The sequence below is a fragment of the Sorex fumeus genome, unplaced genomic scaffold, assembly GCF_029834395.1.
Source record: "Sorex fumeus unplaced genomic scaffold, SorFum_2.1 ptg000098l, whole genome shotgun sequence".
Taxonomy (NCBI): domain Eukaryota; kingdom Metazoa; phylum Chordata; class Mammalia; order Eulipotyphla; family Soricidae; genus Sorex; species Sorex fumeus.
In genome coordinates this window covers 19,347,090-19,360,441 of record NW_026606155.1, presented here as the reverse complement: position 1 = coordinate 19,360,441, position 13,352 = coordinate 19,347,090, and the positions used below count along the sequence as shown (strand labels likewise).

The window sequence follows — 13,352 nt, the reverse complement described above, 5'->3', positions numbered from 1 at the left end:
TAGGGTCAGAGAGATAGTACAGGAAGTAGAACAAACAGGAGGTAAGATGCTAACCCTGAAAGCAATAGCTGCTGTTCCAGGCACCATATATGGTCCCCTGAGCACCACCAGGGATTACTCCTGAGCACAGAACTAGGATTAGGCTCTGAGCACTGTTGGATGTGGTCCCAACTCTCCACCACCTGCCCCAGATCCCAACCCAAAAATCTGGAATTGGGCTGGGGGAGACAGCTTTAAAGGACTGGGGCAATGCTTCATATATATGAGAGCCAGGGGTTCCATATCTAGCACCCCAAGATCCCTGGAGCATTGCTGGGGTATAGATCCCAGGCCCCGCAAATTTGCCCCAAACCCCACACACATGGGGCATTGGTACACAGGTTAAGGCCTTTGTATTCCATGTGGCGACCTCAGTTCAAATCCCAAGTATCTCACAGAGTTCCATGAGTACCCCCAGGAGCCAGAAATAATCCCTGAGCTCTGAGACTATAGCCTGCCCTCCAAAATAAGAAATTATATTAGAGGCCAGAGCAGTAGGACAGTGGGTAGGGCACTTGCCTTGCAGGTGGTTGATCCAAGTTCAATTCCTGGCACTCCACATGGTCCCCAGAGCCTGCCAGGAGTGAACTCTGAGCGCAGAGTCAGGAGTAAGCTCTGACCAAAAGCCACAGCCCCAAAGGAATTCCTTTTAAAAAATCCCAAACCAACAGAATCTGCACTAATAATTTAATGTTAGATTTGTGGACCGACCCCCCCCCCTAATTATATTTTAAGAATCCAAAACCAACAGAATTTGCACTGATAATTTAATGCTAGATTCAGATTGGAGGATAACTACTTCACAGGCGGCCACACTAATATTCTGAAAATAAACCTGAAAGTTCTTACATCATAGTCCAAGAAAGACACAAGTCCCAGGGGCAAGGATTTCACTGCTACTCGGGAAAACAAGAATAATGTGAGATTCCATAAAGAAGAAATAATTCATTTTTAAATTGTGAGATAAGCTTCTTTTTATAAAGTGATGCTGATAGGAGCTTGGATCTGAAACTAGATTTCCTGACTAGTTTCACTATCACACTATGGAAGTCCTTTGAAAATGATTTTAAATTTATTATTAAAATAAATACAAAACAAGTAATTTTAAAACTCATTTTAGTTCTCCTCCTTCCATTATTGCTGCTCCTGTGATGTTGGGGTCTGTACCCCAGCTGGGGGTTCTGGATGGACTGTTACACTTCATATAGTGCTGGACCCAACTGCAGTGCCACTGGTCTAGCACTCAATGATATGGGTAATAGTGATAGAACTCACAGCCTCTCACCAGCAACTCCGGTGTTCTAACATTGAGCCATATCCCAGGACCCTTAATAAATATAAACATGGGCCTGCAGCGGCAGCACCATAGGTAAGGTATTTGCCTTGCATAGAGCCAAGCCTGATTCAATCCCCAGCTTCCCATACAGTCCCCTGAGTACTGCCAGGAGTGATTCCTGAGTTCAGAGCCAGGAGTGAGCCCCGAGCAGAAGGGTGTGGCCAAAAAATATAGACCAGAGGCCAAAAAATAGATTGGTGTATGTGTGTGTGTTGGGGGGAAGGGTGGCCCATATCTGGTGGTTCTCAGGGTTTATTCCTGGCTCTGCGCTCAGGGATCACTCCTGGTAGTGCTGGTGAGCCTATGTGGTACTGGGGATATTGACCCAGGATCCTCTGTGTGCCAGGCAAGCGCTATAACCTCTGTGCCCTCCCTAGTCCAATGTTTATATGGCAGGGACCAGGGAGACAGCTGAAAGGCTGGCACACACACTTCACACCCAGGAGTCCTGGTAAACCAGGGACGAGAGTAAAGCAAGTAGGACCCTTTCCTTGCAAGCAGCAGACCCAGGTTCAATCTCCAGCACCCCATATAGTTCCCCAACACATACCAGGAGTGAAACCTGAACACAGTGCCTCAAGTAAGCCCTGAGCACCACCAGGTGCAGCCCCAAACCAAAACCCAAACAAACAAATGGAAAACCCCAAGTCTTGGGTTCCCCCAAACCATCTAGTGTCCTCACATTGAGCCCAGAGTCGCATCACTGGCAGCACGGCCAGGAAAAGCCAAAGCCCAAAAAGTATATTTTAAGGGGCTAGAGCAATAGCACAGCGGGATGGGCGTTTTCCTTGCACGTGTCTGACCCGGGTTCGATTCCCCGCATCCCATATGGTCCTCCAAGCACCGCCAGGAGTAATTCCTGAGTGCAGAGCCAGGAGTAACCCCTGAGCAAAAAAAAAAAAAAGGAAAAAAAAGTATATTTTAAATTATAATAATATAAAATATGTTATATCCATATTATTATAATTTATATTCACGTGTTAAATTATATATAATTAAATTATATAAAAATTATATACTAAAGTATCTTAAAACTTAGCCCCAGGGTCAATCTTCATGGCCAGACTGAAAACCCTTCTTTTCACAGGAAAGAAGCACACAATAACCTAAGGTAAAAGGTTACCTGGCGGTGTTTTTCCCCCTCCCCTCTCTGCCCGGCCAAGGCGACCAGGAAAAACAGCCCATTTGCAAAGCCTTGCATGTAGCATTGAATGGAGCCGGGCGCCCCCTGCTGGTAGTCAGTTGTTTTTTTTTTTTGACCACACCCCATGCTTACAGGGTGAGTTGCTGGAGGTGCTTGGGGTGGTGTGTGTGCAAATGAGACACACCATGCGGTGCCTGGGATCCGACCAGGGTGTCTGGCATGCACAGCATGCAATCAGCCTGCGAAGGTCTTTCTCCAGCCCTCTCTGGAACCACAAGACTCCAACTGGAAAGAACTCTAGCACAAAGCCAGGGCTTGCTCTGTCACCCGACTGACTAGCAGATCAGCCTCACCAAATGGGACAGCAACCACTAAACTCGTAAGACTTACAACAGAAATGAAGACTTCAGGGGGAAAATGCTTGACATAGGTTTGGTCACATAACAAGATTCCTTAAAGGCCAGGGAGATAGTGCAGTGGTGATTGGGGGACAAGCTTTGCACACTCAGGGATGCAAATTCAATCCCCAACACACACCCAAGCACCACTAGCTGTAGCTCTGATAGCCACTAGCACTGCTGGCCAGTTTGGCTGACAATGACTCCCTGAGCACTGCTTAGGAGACCCCTCCCCAAAAACACACATTCTTTAACTCTTTTCATAAACTGCTTACCCATATATCTAACTACACAGAAGCACATGAGAGCTTACTAAAAATACACCAATCAATAAATTGATTTCTTTTTTTAAATTTTAAAACATTGATTTATTTTTCAATCTGATTTTTCACACTTTTTTTTAAGCTTGTAACTATTTTTATTTATTTATTTTTTTGCTTTTTGGGTCACACCCTGTGATGCACAGGGATTACTCCTGGCTCTGCCCTCAGGAATTACTCCTGGAGGTGCTCAAGGGACCACATGGGATGCTGGGAATCAAACCCGGGTCGGCTGCATGTAAGGCAAAGGCCCTACCCGCTGTGCTCCAGCTCCCTACACTGTTTTCTATGTGTTTGAAACTTTAAACATACTTAAACACTCCGATTCACAGTTATTCGTAATACAGTTGTTTCAGATATTCAATGTTCCAATCCCAATCCTACCACCAGTATGAACTTCCCTCCACTAATGTTCCCAGTTTCCCACCTATTCTCCAAGCCTGCCCCCTTAGCAGGCACAAAATAATCTACTTTATATTACAACATATATCTCACAATGCTGTTATTAAAATCATTGTCTGAGGATTTACTGAGCTGTCTGGTGCTTGGTGAGCAGATTCTGTGTTAACGGTTTTCACTCACTGAGCTTAGTGGGATTCCATGCAATTTCCCCATCTAATCTGCTGTGCTCCTACTGGGCTGTCAGTATGTAGCCGTGTGCTCTAGGAGCTGTGGAACTGGGACGATAAAGCAGCTTGGCATCTCTTCAAGATTAGTCTTGGAGCTGTGAATATGGGCCCTTTATATACTGGAGAATGTTGGAGGTGGCTGGAGCACCGAGTCTCTTGGCAGGGCAAGGACATGGTGCGTGCCCATCCTGTGAAGGTTCCATCCATCTCAGCCCAGAGACAGGGCCATCTGGGATAAATCAGAGGCTGCAAGATTAGTTGTGGAGCTGTGAAGTCACAGGCTGTGTCTCTGTCAGAGGATGGTAGGAGCACTGGCCCCTGGGCGGGGAGGGACTCAGACTGCCTCCATCCTGAGAAGGCTCCAGAGATTTTAGCGTGGAAACCAGGCTTGCTTGGGACAATTCAGCAGTGTGGTGTGGTTAGCCATGATCTGATTCTTTTGGCTTCATTACCAAGCTTGCCTTTGACGTTCCAGTAACTGCTAAAGGTTGACTGTCCTCAAAAGATAGGCACTTTCCCAGGTGAATTAAGATACCTTTCCAACACTAAAATAGTCATTGCAGAATAAGAATAAACCTCAGGTTTCAAATTAGTTTCCTTATTGTCAATAGTCCTCTTTTGGGGGAGCCAGTCCAACAGTACTTGGGGCACCATGAGGTGCCTGGGGATTGAACTGAGTTCAAACAAGTAAAGCATGTGCTCCGCTCCAACCTATTAAGTTACCTCCAGGTCCTTATTTGTCCTTGTGTATTTTGGGGTGTGGGGAGTGTGTCACATCCTGCAGTTGTTGGGGAACTAACTGATGTTGGGATCTGCAGCATGCAATGCAAGTGCTTTAACCCCTATCCTATCTCTCCGACCTTTGTTGTTGGTGGCGGTGGGGAGTCACACTCAATGGTGCTCAGGGCTTATTTCTGATGGGGCTTGAGGGAACAAACCTGGGTCAGCTACATGCAAGTGTCCTGCCTGTACTCTCGAGACCCCTTGTCTGTCCTTAAAGCTTCACCTCCTATTCTCTTTCTCCTCCAACAAACCCCCCCTTCCAGCATTTTGCTTTATTTTTTTTGAACTCCCTTGATTTTATCAATTATATTTGGCTCAGAATTCTCTGGCACTTCTCACACCTTTTCTCACACTGCTTATCAGAGGATGGCTTTATTTCCCATATCAGCTCCTTCTGAAGTGAAAATTTTTAAAAAATTTTATTGTGCTTCAAAAAGGGGGTGGGGGATACTATGCCTTGATGGTTAAGATTCCACTTTGCAGCTACACCATCAGAGGCATCAACTTCAGCACCCCCATATAAAGACTGGGTGCGAGAGCACCATCTACAACATTTGAAGAGGAGTCTTAAGTGAAAGAGTGTAAAGGGGATGGCCAGGTTCTTTACTAGTCGATAATTATTATTATTTTCACTTTTTTCCCCCAGAAACAAAAGCCTTCCACTCTCAGGCATTCAAGTGCTGTTAGAGCTTGTGTGAGTAAGTGCATCCACACCTAGTGATGCCTTCCTGTTCCAAGGGTGGCGGATTCTCTGGATTTACCAGGACCAAGCCAACAGAGGCAGGGCGATCTCCTGGCTCACTGGCCTTGCACCTTCCAGCCAAGCTTCCTTGGGCAGCCCAGGCTCCAATAAGCGTTGCTGGCCAAGAAAGTGCCCTGTTAGCTGCAGGTGTTGGGGGAGGGGGATGGCTTGAAATACAACTCAAATGGTAACTTCCTCATTTGAACAGTCAAGAATTCATAACCCTAAGGACTGGAGCGATAGCACAGCGGGTAGGGCGTTTGCCTTGCAGGCGGCTGACCCGGGTTCGATTCCCAGCATCCCATATGGTCCCCTGAGCACGGCCAGGAGTAATACCTAAGTGCAGAGCCAGGAGTAATCCCTGTGCATTGCCGGATGTGACCCAAAAAAAGCAAAAAAATAAAAAATTCACGGCTACCTGTTGGGTAGGAAGGTTCTAGAACCTGCCTCTGAGCCCTTGGCCAACTTTTTCATGTTCCCTTGTCCCTTTGATCGCCTGAAAGGCACTTTTCTGAAGCCTGAGAAATAACCCAAGCCATCAGCATCGCATCCCTGCGATTTCCCGCCCTTTTATTTCCCCCACGTGCGACAGCTCGTGACATCTGACGAGAAACACGGTCCCCTCCATCTCGGGGGTCGGGGGATGGTGCGCGGGACAAAAGCGGGCCCCGTAGTCGGAGGACACGCGAGAAAGCAGAGGTGACACGTGCCCGCCCGGGGAGTCGCGTCGCGAGGCGGCACAGGATCGGGCGCACCGCGCCGCGCGCCTCGCCCGCCTCAGCCGGCCTGGGCGTCTCCCGCGCGGCGGGGAACGGCTGTGCGCCGGCACCAGCCCGCGGGGCCCCGCCCCCGCCCGCGGCCGGAGCGCTGCGATTCGCCGGTCCCGCCCCAGGCCCCGCCCCGAACCCCCCTCCACATTTCCCCCCCCCAGTCCCCGCCTCCACCCCCGCAGCGCCGCGCTCTGGGGCTCCGCACAAAATGGCGGCGGCGCCGCGGGCCCACGATAGAGACGTCCGCCTTCCGCGGAGAGAGCGCCGGTTTCAGGGAGACGTCGGCGCCGACGGAGAAGCGTGCGACGGCTTCGCCTTCCGGCGGAGGCGAGAACAGGGGCCACCGCGGGCCCTTCTAGGAGAAAGGCGAGCCATCTCCATGGTGCCGAGTCGTCCGAGCCGGGCCACGTGACAGAGCCGCAGTCGAGGCCGGCGCGAGGAGAGACGGGCGGGGCTGGAGCCTGGGGGGCGGGGCTTAGAGCCTGGAGGGGCGGGGCCCTGGCGCCGGCTGCGTTGTCATGGAGCTGCGGGGCCGGGCTCGCGCATGCGCCGCGGGGCTCGCGGGTCCGGCTGCTGGAGCGGCGATTCCGGCCCTAGGTGAGAAGGGGAGGCGGGCTGGGCGCGACGGCAGCAGGGGGAGTTTGGGGCTCCCGAGCGTGGGCCGGGGGAGGGTCGAGGAGCGGGGGGGCGAGGCGCACGGGAGGGCGAGCTGCGGCTCTCAGGGCGACGGGCCGACGCGTCCCCCCCTCCCCCCCGCGTTTCCTGGCTTGGGCCGGGGGCGTGCGTGCGGGCCTGGTGGGTGAGAAGGGGTCGCGGGGGCTGGGGGGGCGCTGCCCGGGGCCCGTGGGGGGTGCAGGCTCGCTGATCTCGTCCTCCTCGGGGGCCACAGAACCTGGAGGCCTGCCGCCAGCGAGCAGAGGGGCAGGGGGTGGACAGGTGAGTGGGCTCAGGAGCAGCTGGGGACCCCCTCGTGCGCGGCCATGGCCGTGACCCCGGCGCCCCGGCCTGTCCTGGGGGTGCGGGCGCAGGTGTGCCGGATTGCCTCGAGAAGACCTGTCACCCACTTTGCTGGTTCCATTCCCCCACCCCTACCCCCGGGTGTCAGGCGAGGTGGGGGAGGAAGAAGGTGGGCAGAAGTGAGTGGGGGTGGATGGGAGGGAGGCCTCGGCCCAGATCCCGGTGCAGGGCCCAGGCCACAGCCGGGGCACCCTGGGCTTGCCCAAGCCCTGGCACCTAGCTGGGCTGGCTTTGGCTCAGGCGTTGGGCCCGTGAAGGCGGGTGGCATGCCAGTCCCAGCATGGTCCCCCGGGGCCCGCTCGGTGGGGCCTGCTGCGCAGCCAGGCCGCCTGGCACACAGATGCCGCGTGGGCTGGTGCGAACGGGGAGGTGGGTGCTGTGCCCGAGCTGCTGGGGGGGGGGGATTTGAGAAAGTTCTCTTAGCTCTTTAAAAGAGGGGAGACTTGGGGGGACAGTCGGGGGGTGGGGGAGCCCAGTACCTGGTTCTACACGGAACACATAACACTTGGTGGACACGGGCGGGGCGGACGAGGTTGCAGCCAAGTTGGAGAATGGGAGAAGAGGGTTCGGGGGAAGAAGGATGGGAGGAGGGTTTATTTTGTTCTCTGTGCACATAGACGTTGCCTCAGAAGGGCGGTCCCGCATAGCACATCCGAGGAAGATGACTACAGAGAAACCCTAGACGTGTAGGATTGATAGCGTTCTGTGAAGATGGAATTGTGGAATATTGCCACGTCCGGATAGGAGGATGTGACTCTCCAGTGTCCATCAATAGAATTCAGTAATTTATTAGTTCTGAGAGTAGTTGTGGCTGCTGGTGGCCTGGTTCCTAATTTCCTGTGGCCTGCTGTTGCTTTCTTGTGTTTTAGTCCCTAGCAGGGCTGTGCCGCTCACACCTCTGACCACGCACTCATGTTCTACCTGTGACGCAATTGAAGAGAACTTGACCTCAGGAAAGTGGCCAGATGTCTATAAAAAAAAAAAAAGAAAGAAATCTGAGAATGGCATTTCGGATCCTTTCCTTGTAAGCCTTGGGTCGCCTTTTTATCCTAAGCCCGAAGGCTTCACAGACATTGTTGGTGGATTAGACTGGCTTTTAATCTGGTTGGTGGATTTATCTTAGAGATATCTATTTCCGGCAGGAGACCAGACCTGGAAATTAGATCTTGAGGTTGACGGTGATGTTTGGAAATGCAGAATCTTGACCTTGGGCCAGGGAGATCGCTGAGAGGGCTGGGGCACATGCGTGACGTGCTCAGAGCCCTGAATTTGACCCCTGGCACTTTGTGTCCACCAAAGCATCACTTGGAGCCCTGATGGCCTCCATTACTACTGAGGAGACCCTCTCCCAAGCCCCCTAAAAAAAAACAAAAACAAAAACAACAGTTTCAAGCTGTTTAGGGTATTTCAGTGACCAGTGGACAGAAGGCTGGTTGGAATTTATTATTCTGTGAAGTATATTCCATATACTGTTGGGGGTTGAGGTTGTAAAGGTGATAAAAAAAAAACAACCCTTCGGGTTAAGGAGGCGAACAATTAGATTCATGTCAGTAGTGTAGACATACAAGAACCAAATGAGGAGCAAAGTTAGTATTTTATCTGATATCAGATATGTAAACCTATTTACTTATACTTGGTTTGGGGGGCCACATCCAGAAGTACTGGGAGCTACTTCTGGCTCAGTGCTGGGAAATCACCCCTGGCAGTGCTCAGGAACCATGCGGAGCCAGGGATTGATCCCAGTGCTCCCGTGTGCAAGTATCCCACTAATTATCACCTAAATATGCTTCTTGCGTCACTGTCCATTAGGCATTACAATGTACACTTTCTGGGAACCTTCTCAACAATGTGCTACGTATGCTTATAAGAAGCCCATTCAAGGGGCCAGGAGACAGTACAATAGGGTGTATGTCTAACATGTGTCCAAACCGGATTCTATCCTTGGGTGTCATATCATCCCCCGAGCATCACTGGGTTCAGCCTGGAAACCCTTGAGCACTGCCAGGGTGGCCTGGGTGGTCCTTGTATCACCTAAGTATCACCATATCCTTGGGCCCTTACATTGAACTGCAGGCTCAGTTGGTCAAGAATTAGCATTGTTTCCCCTGGGCTGCTTGGGAGCACCCAACCCCAAATAAGCTTATTCAGGGGAACTTAAGTTGCATTCTCCCAATGCATGTAGGCAGGGAAGGGTTGAAAAATGTTTGTAAAGCAGCATTAGTGATTTCCAGTGTCAGGAAGTAGAGGCGGTGACACAGTGGGTCAGGGCTTAGTGGTCTGTTTTCTTTTTTCTTTTTTTTTTTTTTTTGGCTTTTTGGGTCACACCTGGAGATGCACAGGGGTTACTCCTGGCTCTGCACTCAAGAATTACCCCTGGAGGTGCTCAGGGAACCATATGGGATTCTGGGAATAGAACCCCGGTTGGCCATGTGCAAGGCAAACGTCCTACCCGCTGTGCTATTGCTCCAGCCCTCTTTTGTTCTGTTTTGGGGCCGTACTCAGTGAAGCTTAGGGCTTACTCAGGGATCAGTCCTGACGGGCCCAGGGGACCATATGTGGTGCCAAGAATTGAAGCCAGGTCGGCCATGTGAGGCGAGTCCTCTCCTTGCTGTACTATTGCTCCAGCCGCATAAGTGGTTGCTTTTAATCCCTAATCAGTCTCTTACCCTCCCCCTTCATTGCTGCTGTGCAATAATGCAGAGGAGGAGGTAACTAGACGTCTTCAGATGGGCTGGAGCGTGGGCAGTCACTGCCTCTGGGAGGGGGTAGGGTTTGTGTTTTGCGGCTAGAGTGAACCAACCCCCTGCCCAGGAAGAAAGGACAGGCTAGATGGAGTCTTTACGCTCCCTCCCACTTGAACTTCTCTGGGATACCACGGTATCTGCTGGTATCTGCTGTTAAAGAGAACCTCACCAGGTCAGAGCGATAGTACAGCCTGGCATGCGGCCCACCCGGGTTCCATTCCTGGCATCCTAATGGTCCCCAAGTACCGCCAGGAGTAATTTCTGAGCACTGCTGGGTGTGGCCCCAAAACCAAAATAAATATAAAAGTTTAGGGTATTTCCGTGACTTTTAGAAATTAAAAAAAAAAACACCACCAGTTTGGGGCTGTAGCTCAGTGGTGAACACGTGGCTTGCCTGTGCCTGAGCTCTGTCCCTGGCATGGCAAAGAGTATAATTATGATAGAGAACTTAGAGGCTTTCGTGTTTTCAGTCATCCCAGAGCTGTCAGTTTACTAGAGAAGAGCAGATCATACGTGCTTTTTGTTTCCAACTGCTTCTGGTGACCCAGGATCGGAAAAGGAGAAATTTATCATGTTTTCCTTTTCTTTTTTGGGGGGGGGGTTTGGGGTCACATCTGGTGATAGTACAGCGATTAGTACAGGGATTGCTCTTGGCTCTGCACTCAGGAATTACTCCTGGCGGTGCTCAGGGGACTATATGGGATGCTGGGAATCGAACTTGGGTTGGCACGTGCAAGGCAAATGCCCTACCCGCTGTGCTATCGCTCCAGCCCCCTCATGTTCTCCTTTTGACCAATTTGTCACTATTCCAGTGTTTGGTCCTACAGATCCTCAGTGAGCCAGAATATAGCCCTGGGTATCTTCTGTGGCAAGATTGGGTCTATAGTCTTCTTGCAAGGATTGTAGGAGACTTAATTGGGACTGACGCCTTATCTAAAGACTGGTAAAGTAATCCACCTTTAGGAGATCCAGGGAAACTTGGTCATTTATTTAGTTGTAACTAACCAGACAGCTCAGTCGTTGCTTCCTCATGGAAAAGACCAGAAATTTCCCAGTAACCGATCGCTTCCTCAGGCTACCTCTGCTTCTTATTTCAAGGGAATGAAACTGTGTGCATTCATTGGGTGTCACACAAAAGGATTCTGGGTTAGTTATAATTTTATTCCACATCCTAATCTTATTTATTTATTTATTTGTTTTTGGTTTTTGGGTCACACCCGGCAATGCACAGGGTTTACTCCTGGCTCATGCACTCAGGAATTACTCCTGGCAGTGCTCAGGGGACCATATGGGATGCTGGGGATTGAACCTGGGTTGGCCACGTGCAAGGCAAACGCCCTACCTGCTGTACTATCACTCCAGCCCCCTCCACATCTTAATCTTGTCTGCGCTCCCAAACTCCCGTGGAGGTGTCGCTGTGGCTTAGTGCTGGCCACCACATCAGGGCACCGTCCTTGAGCTAGCACTCCAACACGTGACCCGTCTCGGGGTGCCTGGATGGATGGGAAGGTGAAGGTTGTCCCCTGCATGAGTTGGTTGTGAGCCAGAGGAACTGTGGAATGGTATTTTAAATGCCACTGGGGTCTGGGGAGATGGCTCCACAGGTTGGGGCGCATCCTTTGCGTGAGGGAGCCCACGGTTCAGTCTTGGACACACTGTGGATCCCAGTGCAGCCCTGAGTGTTCCCCTCTATCCCCATGCAGCCCATCCCTGTCTCAGCCAGTGCCGCCGGGAGTCTGCTGTGCTCTCTGTGAGCGCGTGAGCAAGCGGCAGCGTCTGTGTCTTCTGTTTCATGTTTGAACCCTGCTCTGCCTCAGCAGCGGTTGGTGATCACCAGTTCCCGTACTCCTAGGAACGTATGGCTCAGGGTTTCCCAGCCCTAGTATTCCTGGGCAGGGGTTCCTGTGTCCCTCCCCTCAGTGGGCTGGGACCAAATGACTTGTCTTACACGATGACTTGCTAAGTCAAAACACCACCGAGTGGCTCATGTCTAAACAGTGGAAATGGATTTCTCCTGGTGCTTCCGGGACTGGCAGTCTGAGATTGGGACTCGCCGGCAAGATTGGGATAAGATCCGGTCTCTCCCGTGGACTGGGGCACTGTAGTCCTGGTGAAGGGCCAGCGCCTCCCATAATTAGTCTTCTCCTTGCGGGCTCCACCCCCATCTAATACTGGTCCCTTTGGGGGTGGGTTTTCAGCACATGCATCCAGCCCACCCACCCCCCCATTCTGACCCCCCTTCCCCTTGCTGCCCTGAGGGTGGCATCATCCTCTGTCCTGTAGGAGGCTGGTGCTGCCGTGGTGCTATATGTAGGTTCTCAGAGGTCCCGTTTCATTCCAGTTGTCCTGCTCCCACCCATGCTCACATCCTGTCCCCCCCCCCCCCCCCCCATGGCATGGTTCTCACGCATAGTTTGGTGGTAGCACTCCCTGCACTCCCTGGCCTCACCATGGGACTCACCCTCCTGGCCTCAGTGCTCACCATCTTCTGTCGTGGTGCTCACTGGGCTCACACACGTTCATTGCAGTGCTCACAGCCCAGGCTGGGGGCCAGCAGCCGGTGGACTGTGTTGCATGGCCCCTCCCCGGGGCAGCAGAGCCTCGGGGGAACGTGCCTGGTGTGTGTGGGAGGCGTTCCTGGCCTGGCTTTTGCGAGGCAGGTGCCTTTAAGGCTGAGTCATCCCAGGCCCTGACAAGTATTTTTAAATGGCTGAACTGTAACTTCTCTGAGCGCTGCCACCTCCTCTCTGGAGCAGCAGGGGCTTAAGTGAGGTGCCATTTAGAAGGGTGGGGCTTTTTATAGGTTCGGTGCCCTCTTCTGTATGATCTTATTTGTGCAGTGAAGGGGCTTTTTTTTTTTTTCCCCAGTGTGATTTTATTATTTTTTTTTTATAGTAGCCTGTGCCTCTAAGGGTTGTTCCCCGGGTTCAGCGTGCCAGCCCAAGCAGTGAAGGTTAATGCGGGAGCCTGCCCTGTGGGAGTGGCAGCCCGCTGCAGCCCTGCAGCTGTGGGCTGGGGCTCAGGCCTGGCTGACCTCGCCTCCCTCTGTGGGGGGGGGGGCACCCCAGACAGTGCCAGCCAGCTGCATCAAGGGGGTCTTTGTTAGCAGGTTACAGAATTTCCTTCGAGCCAGCTCTTGGTCTCAGGACAGGGCACAGTACGGCCTGAGTCCTGGGGGAGGGGCTGTCTGGGGGGCTGGGTGTGAGGCCACCTTTCTGCTGTAGAGAGGCAGAACCTGGTGGGGCAGCGAGGGCGGGGGCTGGGACAGAGGGGAACGGAGGCAAAAGAGGTGGGCACCCTGAGGCAGTGGGGGATCAGAGGGGGTTCAGGGGGCCCCGAGGCAGAAGCAGTGGAGGGGCTTGAGACAGTAGGGGGCCTGAGGGGGGTGAGGGGGGCCTGAGGAGGGGACCTGAGGCAGAAACGGTTGGGG

At 52.3% G+C, this 13,352-nt stretch overlaps 1 protein-coding gene across 2 annotated transcripts in view; it reads left to right on the top strand.

The window, feature by feature from the left end:
- Window positions 1–13,352, top strand: part of CIPC (CLOCK interacting pacemaker) — an 81,949-nt gene that overhangs the window by 54,703 nt on the left and 13,894 nt on the right. Inside the window, exon 1 of one of the 2 annotated variants that reach the window (XM_056133631.1) lies at window positions 6,631–6,758. The exons of the other annotated variant lie outside the window; for it this stretch is intronic. The gene's annotated coding sequence lies outside the window, so the exon portion shown is untranslated. Of the gene's footprint in view, window positions 1–6,630; window positions 6,759–13,352 lie in introns of those variants that run through there. 2 annotated transcript variants of the gene reach the window in all.